The sequence below is a fragment of the Arachis hypogaea genome, chromosome 3 (genome assembly GCF_003086295.3).
Source record: "Arachis hypogaea cultivar Tifrunner chromosome 3, arahy.Tifrunner.gnm2.J5K5, whole genome shotgun sequence".
NCBI lineage: Eukaryota > Viridiplantae > Streptophyta > Magnoliopsida > Fabales > Fabaceae > Arachis > Arachis hypogaea.
In genome coordinates, this window is record NC_092038.1 from 14,347,240 (window position 1) to 14,359,994 (window position 12,755).

Here is a 12,755-nt window from a genome sequence, read left to right on the forward strand (position 1 = left end):
TGAAAGATTTGGATGATTCCTCCATGAAGGATTATAGGTGTTTCTATAGGGTTCTCCCATGTAATTCACCTCTTCCATTGAAGGGTTCTCAGGATCATAAGCTTCTTCCTCAGATGAAGCTTCCTTAGTACTGCTTGGTGCATTTTGCATTCCAGACAGACTTTGAGAAATCATATTGACTTGTTGAGTCAATATTTTGTTCTGAGCCAATATGGCATTCAGAGTGTCAATCTCAAGAACTCCTTTCTTCTGACTAGTCCCATTGTTCACAGGATTTCTTTCAGAAGTGTACATGAATTGGTTATTTGCAACCATTTCAATCAGTTCTTGAGCTTCAGTAGGCGTCTTCTTCAGATGAAGAGAGCCTCCAGCAGAGCTATCCAGAGACATCTTGGATAGTTCAGAGAGACCATCATAGAAAATACCTATGATGCTCCATTCAGAAAGCATGTCAGAAGGACACTTTCTGATTAATTGTTTGTATCTTTCCCAAGCTTCATAGAGGGATTCTCCATCCTTCTGTCTGAAGGTTTGGACTTCCACTCTAAGCTTACTCAATTTTTGAGGTGGAAAGAACTTTGCCAAGAAGGCATTGACTAGCTTTTCCCAAGAGTCCAGGCTTTCTTTAGGTTGAGAGTCCAACCATGTTCTAGCTCTGTCTCTTACAGCAAAAGGGAATAGCATTAGTCTGTAGACCTCAGGGTCAACCCCATTAGTCTTGACAATGTCACAGATTTGCAAGAATTCAGCTAAAAACTGATGAGGATCTTCCAATGGAAGTCCATGGAACTTGCAATTCTGTTGCATTAGAGAAACTAATTGAGGCTTAAGCTCAAAGTTGTTTGCTCCAATGGCAGGGATAGAGATGCTTCTCCCATAGAAGTCGGGAGTAGGTGCAGTAAAGTCACCCAGAACCTTCCTTGCATTGTTGGCATTGTTGTTATTTTCGGCTGCCATGTGTTCTTCTTCTTTGAAGAATTCGGTTAGGTGCTCTAAAGAGAGTTGTGCTTTGGCTTCTCTGAGCTTTCTCTTCAAGGTCCTTTCAGGTTTAGGATCAGCTTCAACAAGAATGCCTTTGTCTTTGCTCCTGCTCATAAGAAAGAGAAGAGAACAAGAAAATGTGGAATCCTCTATGTCACAGTATAGAGATTCCTTGAAGTGTCAGAGGAAAAGAAGAGTAGAAGACAGAGGTAGAAAATTCGAACTTTATCAAAGGAGATGGAGTTCGAATTTTGCATTAAGGGATAGTGTTAGTCCATAAATAGAAGGATGTGAGAAGAAGGGAAGTAATTTTCGAAAATTAAGTAGAAAATTTGAAAACATTTTTTTGAAAAACATTACTTAATTTTCGAAAATGAAAATGGAAAAGAAATCAAGTGATTTTTGAAAAAGATTTTGAAATTAGAAATCAAAAAGCTCTGATTGAAAATTATTTTGAAAAAGATGTGGTTAAGAAAATATGATTGGTTTTAAAAAAAATGTGATTGAGAAGATATGATTTGAAAAACATTTTAAAAAAGATTTGATTTTGAAAATTAAAAATTTGACTAACAAGAAAAGATATGATTCAAACATTAAACCTTTCTCAACAGAAAAGGTAACATACTTGAAATGTTGAATCAAATTATTAATTGATAGTAAGTATCTTTAAAAATGGAAAGAAATTGGTTTTGAAAAAGATTTGATTGAAAAATTGATTTGAAAAAGATTTGATTTTGAAAAGATTTTGAAAACTGAAAAAAATTTGCATTGAAAAACAGAATCTTCCCCCTTGTGCCATCCTGGCGTTAAACGCCCAGAATGGTGCACATTCTGGCGTTTAACACCCAAAACTATACCTTTTTGGGCGTTAAACGCCCAACCAGGTACCCTGGCTGGCGTTTAAACGCCAGTTTGTCTTTCTTCACTGGGCGTTTTGAACGCCTAGCTTTTTCTGTATAATTCTTCTGCTGTATGTTCTGAATCTTCAATTCTCTGTATCATTGACTTGAGAAGACACAAATTAAAAATATTTTTGGATTTTTAATAATAAGAAAAAATCAAAATGCAACTAAAATCAAATAACAATGCATGTAAGACACCAAACTTAGCAGTTTGTGTACTACTAACACTAATGAGAATGCATATGAGACACACAAAAACACTCAAGTCAAGAGAATTCAAAGATTAGAGTAAGAAATCATCAAGAATTATTTGAAGATTCTTAAGACACATGCATGAATTCAATAAGAACAGAAACATGCAATTGACACCAAACTTAACATGAGACACTAGACTCAAACAAGAAATATTTTTGGATTTTATGATTTTTTTTATTTTTTTTTGTTTTTCGAAAATTAAGTGGAAAAAGATATCAAAATTCTTAATGAGAATTCCAGGAATCAGTGCAATGCTAGTCTAAGACTCCGGTCCAGGAATTAGACATGGCTTCACAGCCAGCCAAGCTTTCAAAGAAAGCTTCGGTCCAAAACACTAGACATGGCCAAAGGCCAGCCAAGCCTTAGCAGATCACTGCTCCAAAAGCAAGATTGATAGAAATCAACAAGCTCTTGTGATGATAAGTTGAAACCTCGGTCCAATGAGATTAGACATGGCTTCTCAGCCAGCCAGACTTCAACAAATCATCATGAAACTCTAGAATTCATCTTCAAGAATTTCGAAAAAAAATACCTAATCTAAGCAACAAGATGAACCGTCAGTTGTCCAAACTAGAACAATCTCTGGCAATAACGCCAAAAACTTGGTGTTGTTGCCGGATCTTGGCACTGATGTTACCAAAAGCTTGCTCAAAACTTGAACAATCCCCGGCAACGGCGCCAAAAACTTGATGCGCGAAATTGTGAACAATACTTTTCACAACTCTCATAATCCCCGGTCATGAACCCCAAAAACTTGGTGTTCAATACCATGGCATTACACAACTTCGCACAACTAACCAGCAAGTGCACTGGGTCGTCCAAGTAATAAACCTTACGCGAGTAAGGGTCGATCCCACGGAGATTGTTAGTATGAAGCAAGCTATGGTCATCTTGTAAATCTTAGTCAGGCAAACTCAAATGGATATGGTGATGAACGAAAATAAACACAAAGATAAAGATAGAGGTACTTATGTAATTCATTGGTAGGAACTTCAGATAAGCGCATGAAGATGCCTTCCCTTCCGTCTCTCTGCTTTCCTACTGTCTTCATCCAATCCTTCTTATTCCTTTCCATGGCAAGCTTGTGTAGGGTTTCACCGTTGTCAATGGCTACCTCCCATCCTCTCAGTGAAAACGATTGCATATGCTCTGTCACAGCACGCGGAATTCAGCTGTCGGTTCTCGGTCAGGCCGGAATAGAATCCATCGATTCTTTTGCGTCTGTCACTAACGCCACGCCTGCTAGGAGTTTGAAGCACGTCACAGTCATTCAATCATTGAATCCTACTCAGAATACCACAGACAAGGTTAGACCTTCCGGATTCTCTTGAATGCCGCCATCAGTTCTTGCCTATACCACGAAGACTCTGATCTCACGGAATGGTTGGCTCGTTTGTCAGACGAGCACTCGGTTGTCAGGCGATCAACCATGCATCGTGCAATCAGGAATCCAAGAGATATTCACCCAATCGAAGGTAGAACGGAGGTGGTTGTCAGTCACACGTTCATAGGTGAGAATGATGATGAGTGTCACGGATCATCACATTCATCAAGTTGAAGAACAAGTGATATCTTAGAACAAGAACAAGTGGAATTGAATGGAAGAACAATAGTAATTGCATTAATACTCGAGGTACAGCAGAGCTCCACACCTTAATCTATGGTGTGTAGAAACTCCACCGTTGAAAATACATAAGAACAAGGTCTAGGCATGGCCGAATGGCCAGCCTCCCAATGATCTAAGATAGCATAAAATGAAGATAGCTACCCCGCTTCATTTATTGATTATACAATAGTAAAAGGTCCTACTTATAGAAAACGAGTAGCCTAAGGTTTACAGAAATGAGTAAATGACATAAAAATCCACTTCCGGGCCCACTTGGTGTGTGCTTGGGCTGAGCAATGAAGCATTTTTCGTGCAGAGACTCTTCTTGGAGTTAAACGCCAGCTTTTATGCCAGTTTGGGCGTTTAACTCCCATTTGGGTGCCAGTTCCAGCGTTTAACGCTGGGATTTCTGAGGGTGACTTTGAACGCCGGTTTGGGCCATCAAATCTTAGGCAAAGTATAAACTATCATATATTTCTGGAAAGCCCAGGATGTCTACTTTCCAACGCCGTTGAGAGCGCGCCAATTGGGCTTCTGTAGCTCCAGAAAATCCACTTCGAGTGCAGGGAGGTCAGAATCCAACAGCATCTGCAGTCCTTTTTAGTCTCTGAATCAGATTTTTGCTCAGGTCCCTCAATTTCAGCCAGAAAATACCTGAAATCACAGAAAAACACACAAACTCATAGTAAAGTCCAGAAAAGTGAATTTTAACTAAAAACTAATAAAAATATACTAAAAACTAACTAGATCATACTAAAAACATACTAAAAACAATGCCAAAAAGCATACAAATTATCCGCTCATCACAACACCAAACTTAAATTGTTGCTTGTCCTCAAGCAACTGAAAATCAAATAAGATAAAAAGAAGAGAATATGCAATGAATTCCAAAAACATCTATGAAGATCAGTATTAATTAGATGAGCGGGGCTTTTAGCTTTTTGCCTCTGAACAGTTTTGGCATCTCACTCTATCCTTTGAAATTCAGAATGATTGGCTTCTTTAGGAACTCAGAATCCAGATAGTGTTATTGATTCTCCTAGTAGAGTATGATGATTCTTGAACATAGCCACTTATTGAGTCTTGGCTGTGGCCCAAAGCACTCTGTCTTCCAGTATTACCACCGGATACATACATGCTACAGACACATAATTGGGTGAACCTTTTCAGATTGTGACTCAGCTTTGCTAAAGTCCCCAATTAGAGGTGTCCAGGGTTCTTAAGCACACTCTTATTTGCCTTGGATCACAACTCTTATTTCTCTATATATTTTTTTTTTCGTTTTCTTTTTCTCTCTCTTTTTTTTCGAATATTTTTTTTTTGAATAGAAATGCTTTTTCTTGCTTCAAGAATCATTTTTATGATTTTTCAGATCCTCAGTAACATGTCTCCTTTTTCATCATTCTTTCAAGAGCCAATATTCATGAATCACAAATTCAAAAGACATATGCACTGTTTAAGCATACATTCAGAGAACAAAAGTATTGCCACCACATCAAAATAATTAAACTGTTATAAAACTCAAAATTCATGCAATTCTTTCTTTTTTCAATTAAGCACATTTTTATTTAAGAAAGGTGATGGATTCATAGGACATTCATAACTTTAAGGCATAGACACTAAGACACTAATGATCACAAGACACAAACATGGATAAACATAAGCATTAAATTCGAAAAACAGAAGAACAAAGAACAAGGAAATCAAAGAACGGGTCCACCTTAGTGATGGCGGCTCTTTCTTCCTCTTGAAGATCCTATGGAGTGCTTGAGCTCCTCAATGTCTCTTCCTTGTCTTTGTTGTTCCTCCCTCATGATTCTTTGGTCTTCTCTAATTTCATGAAGGATGATGGAGTGTTCTTGATGCTCCACCCTTAGTTGTCCCATGTTGGAACTCAACTCTCCTAGGGAGGTGTTTAGTTGCTCCCAATAGTTTTGTGGAGGAAAGTGCATCCCTTGAGGAATCTCAGGGATCTCATGATGAGTGGGGTCTCTTGTGTGCTCCATCCTCTTCTTAGTGATGGGCTTGTCCTCATCAATGGGGGTGTCTCCCTCTATGTCAACCCCAACTGAATAACAGAGGTGACAAATGAGGTGAGGAAATGCTAACCTTGCCAAGGTAGAGGACTTGTCCGCCACCTTATAGAGTTCTTGGGCTATAACCTCATGAACCTCTATTTCTTCTCCAATCATGATGCTATGGATCATGATAGCCCGGTCTATGGTAACTTCGGACCGGTTGCTAGTGGGAATGATTGAGCGTTGTATAAACTCTAACCATCCTCTAGCCACGGGCTTGAGGTCATGCCTTCTTAATTGAACCGGCTTTCCTCTTGAATCTCTCTTCCATTGGGCGCCCTCTTCACATATGACTGTGAGGACTTGGTCCAACCTTTGATCAAAGTTGACCCTTCTAGTGTAAGGGTGTTCATCTCCTTGCATCATAGGCAAGTTGAACGCCAACCTTACACTCTCCGGACTAAAATCCAAGTATTTCCCCCGAACCATAGTAAGATAATTCTTTGGATTCGGGTTCACACTTTGGTCATGGTTCTTGGTGATCCATGCATTGGCATAGAACTCTTGAACCATCAAGATTCTGACTTGTTGAATGGGGTTGGTAAGAACTTCCCAACCTCTTCTTCGGATCTCATGTCGGATCTCCGGATATTCACCCTTTTTGAGTGAAAAAGGGACCTCGGGGATCACCTTCTTCAAGGCCACAACTTCATAGAAGTGGTCTTGATGCACCCTTGAGATGAATCTTTCCATCTCCCATGACTCGGAGGTGGAAGCTTTTGCCTTCCCTTTCCTCTTTCTAGAGGTTTCTCCGGCCTTGGATGCCATAAATGGTTATGGAAAAACAAAAAGCAATGCTTTTACCACACCAAACTTAAAATGTTTGCTCGTCCTCGAGCAAAAGAAGAAAGAAGAGAGTAGAAGAAGAAGAAATGAGGAGAAAGGGAATGGGTTTGTATTCGGCCAAAGGGGAGAGAAATGGTGTTTAGGAGGTGTGAAAATGAAGGAGTGAAGGAGGGTTTATATAGGAGAGGGGGAGAGGGATGTTCGGCCATTTGAGGGTGGGTTTGGGTGGGAAAGTGGTTTGAATTTGAATGGTGGGGTAGGTGGGGTTTTATGAAGGATGGATGTGAGTGGTGAAGAGAAAGATGGGATTTGATAGGTGAGGGGTTTTTGGGGAAGAGGTGTTGAGGTGATTGGTGAAGAAGAGAGAGAGTGGTAGGGTAGGTGGGGATCCTGTGGGGTCCACAGATCCTGAGGTGTCAAGGAAAAGTCATCCCTGCACCAAATGACATGCAAAATCACGTTTTGTGCCATTTCTGGCGTTAAACGCCGGGCTGGTGCCCATTTCTGGCGTTTAACGCCAGCATCTTGCCCCTTTCTGGCGTTTAACGCCAGTCTGGTGCCCCTTTCTGGCGTTTAACGCCCAGAATGGTGCCAGACTGGGCGTTAAACGCCCACCAGCTAACCTCACTGGCGTTTAAACGCCGGTGGGTGCGTCCTCCAGGGTGTGCTATTTTTCTTTCTGTTTTTCATTCTGTTTTTGCTTTTTTCATGGATTTTGTGACTTCTTATGATCATCAACCTACAAAAGACATAAAATAACAAAAGAAAATAGTTAATTATAAAACATTGGGTTGCCTCCCAACAAGCGCTTCTTTATTGTCATTAGCTTGACAGAGGACTCTCATGGAGCCTCACAGATTCTCAGAGCCATGTTGGAACCTCCCAACACCAAACTTAGAGTTTGAATGTGGGGGTTCAACACCAAACTTAGAGTTTGGTTGTGGCCTCCCAGCACCAAACTTAGAGTTTGACTGTGGGGGCTCTGTTTGGTTCTGTTTTGAGAGATGCTCTTCATGCTTCCTCTCCATGATGACAGAGGGATATCCTTGGGCCTTAAACACCAAGGACTCTTCATTCACTTGAATGATCAACTCTCCTCTATCAACATCAATTACAGCCTTTGCTGTGGCTAGGAAGGGTCTGCCAAGGATGATGGATTCATCCATGCACTTCCCAGTCTCTAGGACTATGAAATCAGTAGGGATGTAATTTTCTTCAACTTTGACCAGAACATCCTCTACAAGTCCATAGGCTTGTTTTCTTGAGTTGTCTGCCATCTCTAGTGAGATTTTTGCAGCTTGCACCTCAAAGATCCCTAACTTCTCCATTACAGAGAGGGGCATGAGGTTTACACTTGACCCTAAGTCACACAAGGCCTTCTTGAAGGTCATGGTGCCTATGGTACAAGGTATAGAAAACTTCCCAGGATCTTGTCTCTTTTGAGGCAGTTTCTGCCTAGACAAGTCATTCAGTTCTTTGGTGAGCAAAGGGGGTTCATCCTCCCAAGTCTCATTTCCAAATAACTTGTCATTTAGCTTCATGATTGCTCCAAGGTATTTAGCAACTTGCTCTTCAGTGACATACTCATCCTCTTCAGAGTAAGGATACTCATCAGAGCTCATGAATGGCAGAAGTAAGTCCAATGGAATCTCTAGGGTCTCATTTTGAGCCTCGGATTCCCATGGTTCCTCATTGGGGAACTCATTGGAGGTCAGTGGACGCCCAGTGAGGTCTTCCTCAGTGGCGTTCACTGCCTCTTCTTCATCCCAGAATTCGGCCATGTTGATGGCCTTGCACTCTCCTTTTGGATTTTCTTCAGTATTGCTTGGAAGAGTACTAGGAGGGAGCTCAGTAATTTTCTTGCTCAGCTGACCCACTTGTCCTTCCAAATTTCTAATGGAAGACCTTGTTTCAGTCATGAAACTTTGAGTGGTTTTGATTAGATCAGAGACCATGGTTGCTAAGTCAGAGGTATTCTGCTTAGAACTCTCTGTCTGTTGCTGAGAAGATGATGGAAAAGGCTTGCTATTGCTAAACCTGTTTCTTCCACCATTATTATTGTTGAAACCTTGTTGAGGTCTCTGTTGATCTTTCCATGAAAGATTTGGATGATTCCTCCATGAAGGATTATAGGTGTTTCCATAGGGTTCTCCCATGTAATTCACCTCTTCCATTGAAGGGTTCTCAGGATCATAAGCTTCTTCCTCAGATGAAGCTTCCTTAGTACTGCTTGGTGCATTTTGCATTCCAGACAGACTTTGAGAAATCATATTGACTTGTTGAGTCAATATTTTGTTCTGAGCCAATATGGCATTCAGAGTGTCAATCTCAAGAACTCCTTTCTTCTGACTAGTCCCATTGTTCACAGGATTTCTTTCAGAAGTGTACATGAATTGGTTATTTGCAACCATTTCAATCAGTTCTTGAGCTTCAGTAGGCGTCTTCTTCAGATGAAGAGAGCCTCCAGCAGAGCTATCCAGAGACATCTTGGATAGTTCAGAGAGACCATCATAGAAAATACCTATGATGCTCCATTCAGAAAGCATGTCAGAAGGACACTTTCTGATTAATTGTTTGTATCTTTCCCAAGCTTCATAGAGGGATTCTCCATCCTTCTGTCTGAAGGTTTGGACTTCCACTCTAAGCTTACTCAATTTTTGAGGTGGAAAGAACGTTGCCAAGAAGGCATTGACTAGCTTTTCCCAAGAGTCCAGGCTTTCTTTAGGTTGAGAGTCCAACCATGTTCTAGCTCTGTCTCTTACAGCAAAAGGGAATAGCATTAGTCTGTAGACCTCAGGGTCAACCCCATTAGTCTTGACAGTGTCACAGATTTGCAAGAATTCAGCTAAAAACTGATGAGGATCTTCCAATGGAAGTCCATGGAACTTGCAATTCTGTTGCATTAGAGAAACTAATTGAGGCTTAAGCTCAAAGTTGTTTGCTCCAATGGCAGGGATAGAGATGCTTCTCCCATAGAAGTCTGGAGTAGGTGCAGTAAAGTCACCCAGCACCTTCCTTGCATTGTTGGCATTGTTGTTGTTTTCGGCTGCCATGTGTTCTTCTTCTTTGAAGAATTCGGTTAGGTGCTCTAAAGAGAGTTGTGCTTTGGCTTCTCTGAGCTTTCTCTTCAAGGTCCTTTCAGGTTCAGGATCAGCCTCAACAAGAATGCCTTTGTCTTTGCTCCTGCTCATAAGAAAGAGAAGAGAACAAGAAAATGTGGAATCCTCTATGTCACAGTATAGAGATTCCTTGAAGTGTCAGAGGAAAAGAAGAGTAGAAGACAGAAGTAGAAAATTCGAACTTTATCAAAGGAGATGGAGTTCGAATTTTGCATTAAGGGATAGTGTTAGTCCATAAATAGAAGGATGTGAGAAGAAGGGAAGTAATTTTTGAAAATTAAGTAGAAAATTTGAAAACATTTTTTTGAAAAACATTACTTAATTTTCGAAAATGAAAATGGAAAAGAAATCAAGTGATTTTTGAAAAAGATTTTGAAATTAGAAATCAAAAAGCTCTGATTGAAAATTATTTTGAAAAAGATGTGGTTAAGAAAATATGATTGGTTTTAAAAAAAATGTGATTGAGAAGATATGATTTGAAAAACATTTTAAAAAAGATTTGATTTTGAAAATTAAAAATTTGACTAACAAGAAAAGATATGATTCAAACATTAAACCTTTCTCAACAGAAAAGGTAACATACTTGAAATGTTGAATCAAATTATTAATTGATAGTAAGTATCTTTAAAAATGGAAAGAAATTGGTTTTGAAAAAGATTTGATTGAAAAATTGATTTGAAAAAGATTTGATTTTGAAAAGATTTTGAAAACTGAAAAAAATTTGCATTGAAAAATAGAATCTTCCCCCTTGTGCCATCCTGGCGTTAAACGCCCAAAACTATACCTTTTTGGGCGTTAAACGCCCAACCAGGTACCCTGGCTGGCGTTTAAACGCCAGTCTGTCCTTCTTCACTGGGCGTTTTGAACGCCCAGCTTTTTCTGTATAATTCCTCTGCTGTATGTTCTGAATCTTCAATTCTCTGTATCATTGACTTGAGAAGACACAAATTAAAAATATTTTTGGATTTTTAATAATAAGAAAAAATCAAAATGTAACTAAAATCAAATAACAATGCATGTAAGACACCAAACTTAGCAGTTTCTGTACTACTAACACTAATGAGAATGCATATGAGACACACAAAAACACTCAAGTCAAGAGAATTCAAAGATTAGAGTAAGAAATCATCAAGAATTATTTGAAGATTCTTAAGACACATGCATGAATTCAATAAGAACAGAAACATGCAATTGACACCAAACTTAACATGAGACACTAGACTCAAACAAGAAATATTTTTGGATTTTATGATTTTTTTTAATTTTTTTTTGTTTTTCGAAAATTAAGTGGAAAAAGATATCAAAATTCTTAATGAGAATTCCAGGAATCAGTGCAATGCTAGTCTAAGACTCCGGTCCAGGAATTAGACATGGCTTCACAGCCAGCCAAGCTTTCAAAGAAAGCTTCGGTCCAAAACACTAGACATGGCCAAAGGCCAGCCAAGCCTTAGCAGATCACTGCTCCAAAAGCAAGATTGATAGAAATCAACAAGCTCTTGTGATGATAAGTTGAAACCTCGGTCCAATGAGATTAGACATGGCTTCTCAGCCAGCCAGACTTCAACAAATCATCATGAAACTCTAGAATTCATCTTCAAGAATTTCGAAAAAAAATACCTAATCTAAGCAACAAGATGAACCGTCAGTTGTCCAAACTAGAACAATCTCTGGCAATAACGCCAAAAACTTGGTGTTGTTGCCGGATCTTGGCACTGATGTTACCAAAAGCTTGCTCAAAACTTGAACAATCCCCGGCAACGGCGCCAAAAACTTGATGCGCGAAATTGTGAACAATACTTTTCACAACTCTCATAATCCCCGGTCATGAACCCCAAAAACTTGGTGTTCAATACCATGGCATTACACAACTTCGCACAACTAACCAGCAAGTGCACTGGGTCGTCCAAGTAATAAACCTTACGCGAGTAAGGGTCGATCCCACGGAGATTGTTAGTATGAAGCAAGCTATGGTCATCTTGTAAATCTTAGTCAGGCAAACTCAAATGGATATGGTGATGAACGAAAATAAACACAAAGATAAAGATAGAGGTACTTATGTAATTCATTGGTAGGAACTTCAGATAAGCGCATGAAGATGCCTTCCCTTCCGTCTCTCTGCTTTCCTACTGTCTTCATCCAATCCTTCTTATTCCTTTCCATGGCAAGCTTGTGTAGGGTTTCACCGTTGTCAATGGCTACCTCCCATCCTCTCAGTGAAAACGATTGCATATGCTCTGTCACAGCACGCGGAATTCAGCTGTCGGTTCTCGGTCAGGCCGGAATAGAATCCATCGATTCTTTTGCGTCTGTCACTAACGCCACGCCTGCTAGGAGTTTGAAGCACGTCACAGTCATTCAATCATTGAATCCTACTCAGAATACCACAGACAAGGTTAGACCTTCCGGATTCTCTTGAATGCCGCCATCAGTTCTTGCCTATACCACGAAGACTCTGATCTCACGGAATGGTTGGCTCGTTTGTCAGACGAGCACTCGGTTGTCAGGCAATCAACCATGCATCGTGCAATCAGGAATCCAAGAGATATTCACCCAATCGAAGGTAGAACGGAGGTGGTTGTCAGTCACACGTTCATAGGTGAGAATGATGATGAGTGTCACGGATCATCACATTCATCAAGTTGAAGAACAAGTGATATCTTAGAACAAGAACAAGTGGAATTGAATGGAAGAACAATAGTAATTGCATGAATACTCGAGGTACAGCAGAGCTCCACACCTTAATCTATGGTGTGTAGAAACTCCACCGTTGAAAATACATAAGAACAAGGTCTAGGCATGGCCGAATGGCCAGCCTCCCAATGATCTAAGATAGCATAAAATGAAGATAGCTACCCCGCTTCATTTATTGATTATACAATAGTAAAAGGTCCTACTTATAGAAAACTAGTAGCCTAAGGTTTACAGAAATGAGTAAATGACATAAAAATCCACTTCCGGGCCCACTTGGTGTGTGCTTGGGCTGAGCAATGAAGCATTTTTCGTGCAGAGACTCTTCTTGGAGTTAAAC

At 39.9% G+C, this 12,755-nt stretch overlaps 2 non-coding genes across 2 annotated transcripts; both read left to right on the forward strand.

Annotated features, from left to right (window-relative positions):
* Positions 1-444: 444 nt before the first annotated feature.
* LOC112794028 (small nucleolar RNA R71) lies at positions 445-552 on the forward strand. Its single transcript, XR_003198710.1, has one exon. It is a non-coding gene; the product is annotated as a small nucleolar RNA R71 (small nucleolar RNA).
* An 8,596-nt stretch (positions 553-9,148) lies between these two features.
* On the forward strand, positions 9,149-9,256 carry LOC112794029 (small nucleolar RNA R71). Its single transcript, XR_003198711.1, has one exon. It is a non-coding gene; the product is annotated as a small nucleolar RNA R71 (small nucleolar RNA).
* Positions 9,257-12,755: the final 3,499 nt, after the last annotated feature.